Below are 4,071 nucleotides of genomic sequence, written 5' to 3'. Positions count from 1 at the left end.
AACCACTTGAATTGTCTCATGTGCTCATAGTCATATAATCAAGAAAAATAATCATATATTAAACAATCCCAGAGTTAAAACAATCAAACCATAATAGTAGGTTGGGTTACATCAGTGCCCTAAGAGAGGAATTAGCTACTCATGACAAAGCTGGATATCATTTGTGTTGAGTTCATCTCCATCGTCACGGACGACACTTCTCTTCTCAGGATCTTCACTTTCAAGGTTGTAGGAACCCTAAAAGCCAGCACCACTTTAGCCTTCTGAATAACACCGTCAAAAGAGATTGAAATTTTAGACCCCTTCTATCAAGGCTTATGCCTTTTTTTATAGAAGAATATAAGTATTTGGTGGGCTTTTAGGTCTTCTGGCCCAACTGGGATGAGATACGGCTGGTAAAGAGAGGAATCCTGCAACTTTCATCTAATATATCATAGAAGGCTCGAGTATTAGGAACAAAGGCTTGAGCTTTAAGGTTCAGGCTCTAGTTTAAGGAATAAGGCTCGAGTCTCTCTGGATGGATGCTCGAGCTTTAATAAATGGTGCTCGATCTTCACTTTGACACTTAGCCAATTTTCTTCAACTATTTTCTGAAGCGTCTTTTTCTTCAACACTTAGAATATTTTTGGGGTTGAACTCTTTTAACATTGCTCGATCCAAGCTTCATGGGCTCGAGCACTAGGTACCAGACTCAAGCATTTGGGACTCAAGGCTCGAGCCTCAAGTAATGGTGCTCAATCCTGGAGGTGAGGCATGAGACCTGGGAGCATAGCCTTTCAATTAAATTAACTTTTTTTAGTTTCTGACGCCTTATGCTCGAGCTTGAGGGTCACGGCTCGAGCAACCTTGGTTAAGGCTCGAGCACCCTATGGTAAGGCTTGAGCACTAAGGTACAAGGATCTAGCTTTTAAACCCTATTGACTTTTTTTCTTTTCTTTGTTATGATGCTCGAGCCTTAACACTTGGGCTCGAGCTCTAGGGCTTGAATTTCTTCAAACTTCATCATTTAAGCTCTTGGCTTGCTCTGAATGACCGAGAACGACTTTGTAAGCTTCGATATCATCATAAAGTCCCGGTTTTAACCATGTTTTTGGGAAATTACCTACAAACACACATTAAACATAAAACAGTCTAATTATGGATAGAAGTATCACTTTAGGCCTTAACATATACGTAATTAGGGGCTCGAATATTTATATATTCAGCGCTCATCATGAACCTCCCAATTTTATCTGCCCCAAAACTTGAAGAATCTTTGTACCTCTATCTGGCAGTATCCCAATCAGCGACGGCCTTAGTAAGAGAAGTGGGTAAAAAGCAACACCTGGTCTTCTATTCTAGCAAGACCATAACTGATGCAAAGAGCAGTACTCGATGGCAGAAAAAGTTATCCTCACTTTGGTCCCAGCAAAAAGAAAGCTTCAAAATTACTTTGAGGCTCATCAGATAATAGTCGCTACGACACATCCGATTAGAGAAATTCTCAGTAAGCCAGACATTTCAGGCCAGATTACTAAATGGGCAATTGAGTTAAGTTCCTTTGACATTCGGTATGAGCCACGCACGACAAAAAGGGACAAGTGGTTGTGGATTTCGTCTTAGATACTGATCCAGGAGAGGAACATCTAATCATAGAAAACCCCCCATGGGAGTTATATGCAGATGGCTCCTCAAACCAAAACAGGGCTGGGGTAGCGTTGAAGATAAGAAACCTTGAGGGGACCAAACTCCAATAATTAATCTGACTAGAATTCCCAGCCACGAACAATGAAGCAGAATACGAGGCACTGTTAGCAAGGCTTAGGCTGGCCAAGGAGCTTCAAGTAAAGTGTCTCCGAGCTTACAGTGACTCACAGCTTATCACTAGAAAGATGACTAGAGAGTATACCCCTAGAGAAGAAATAATGAATGCATATAGAAAAGAAGTAGAGAAACTGGCAAAGTATTTTGATACGATTAAATTTTAGCAAATCCCGAGGGAAGAGAACCCGATCGCCGACCGTTTGGCCTACGTGGCATCTTCAGTAGACTAGTTATTAATTAGGGTCATCCCTATCGATATTTTGGATACACCAAGTATCGTAAGAGAGGTATCAGTGCTAGTCATTCTATGGGAGCTGAGATGGATAGATCCAATTCTGGCATACCTCAAAAGAGGGGAACGCCCCAATTCCAAAGAAGCAACTCGACAGTTATGAATAAAGGCTGCCAGATACTCAGTTTTAGAGGGATAACTCTTCAAGCGATCACACTCAGGACCCTACCTGAAATGCCTGACTCCCATGGAATCTAGAGAAGTCTTGAAGCAATTACACGAAGGAGAATGCATAAATCACTCTGGAGGCAGATCATTAGCTCACAAAGCTCTAACTCAAGGCTACTTCTGGCCTTATAATAAGCGCCAAATATTTCATATTCAAGCACCCTAAATTGCATATCTTAGTCCATTTTTGTATTGATGTTGTATACCTTATATGCGTTTTTATGTTTTTCTTATTTTCAGGTGCTTAGCCTCAAAAAGCAATAAGATGCAATAAAGACCATTAATTTCGGACCATAAAAATATCACTTTCATGGGAAGGCTCCAAATTTTGTTCCGATGGTCATTCTGGGTGTCTAGGGCCTTATAGAGCTTAAGTTTGCAATTACATAATTTTTCGGGCTCATCCCGGCCTCCGTTTGGCAATTATGAAATTCCAACCTCTGGCCATTTTGGCGTCCAGACGCGGGGTGCCATGGCCTTGTCTCGTGCGCACGTGCGTATATCAGCAGCTCTGTGTACCTTCAGTAAAAAGGCCATAACTCTCTACTTCGAACTCTAAATGATGAACCGTTTAATTCTGTGGAAAGAGAACTTAGAGCTCTATGTTTGGTATTTTTTTAATGGAAGTGTAATTCCCATATTTTAGATATCAAAAATAGCGAGCAAGAGGACACCAACATGCTACCAGGCTGGCAGAACTCAGCTTTGTACCCTGTGGTATTTTGACCATATCTCTTTAGTTACAAGTCCAATTGCTAAATGGTTTAATGACTTGGAAAGCTAATTCATAACCCTAATTACTTCATTTAAGGGGTCAAAACTGGAGCCCAATGTCATGTGCTAATTTTGCCAAAATGCTGAGCTGTCACACTATTTTTTAGTCAAATATTCGCTCCTTAATTTAAGGGATGTCTCCAACTCTTTTAGGGGAAAAAAGGCCATAAAATATACTCTTTTTAGAGGGCATTTTCAGTTTATATATCAATCACCCATCATTCTCTAGATTTAAGTTTGACTTGGTAAAAAATAGAGAGAGAATTTTTTGGTGTAGAGCAGAGGAGGGCGGAGGAGAAGAAGACAAAGATGGAGCTCGAAAATGGGGGATCTTCAGCTCCTTTGGGGGCTACAACTTCAACCATGAGAGGCTAACTCCCTTCCTAGGGAGTTGATATAACCCTTGCCAAGTAATTATGTCTTGATTGTATTTTAATTTGGGGAACTTTGCATATTTGTGACAAGTTGTATAATCTAGAGATTACACTTTGATGTATTTGTGCTTCATTCTTTATATAAACTTGTTGAGACTCTTATCTTATCTTAGAAATTGTTTCTTCATGATCATGCTACTTACATTCTTAGAGTGACAATAAGGATGAGATTATGCAATGGTTTTCTTGGCATGTTGTATGAAGAATTTGTATAGATTATACTTAAGTAAGATGGACCATGCTACACCTTTAGGTTAATTTATGTTAGGTAGATGGTCCATACCAACTGAAGATAATCTATGATAGATTATTGAACTTCATGTGCACTTACCATACATGTTAAGGGACTTGATAGTCCATAGCTTAGAAAAGATGTTTCATGCTATACCCTAGTTTAGGTAGATGAATCATGCCAACCTTTGATGGATTATCCTTAAATCTTGAATGTATAAACTTCTTGAAGATATTATAGTTGTCTTGCATTTTTACATATCATAGTTACATGTATAATTTGTTCCCCAAGATTAAATGCAATTAGACATGTTTACAAGGCTTATGGTGAAGTCAATTCCCTAGCCTTTCTCACACTTCTCTTTACTT

The sequence above is a fragment of the Cornus florida genome, unplaced genomic scaffold (genome assembly GCF_030987335.1).
Source record: "Cornus florida cultivar Cherokee Brave unplaced genomic scaffold, ASM3098733v1 CherokeeBrave_3.0.0_Hap2_Chr05, whole genome shotgun sequence".
Classification (NCBI taxonomy): Eukaryota; Viridiplantae; Streptophyta; class Magnoliopsida; order Cornales; family Cornaceae; genus Cornus; species Cornus florida.
This window is presented reverse-complemented; position numbering follows the sequence as displayed.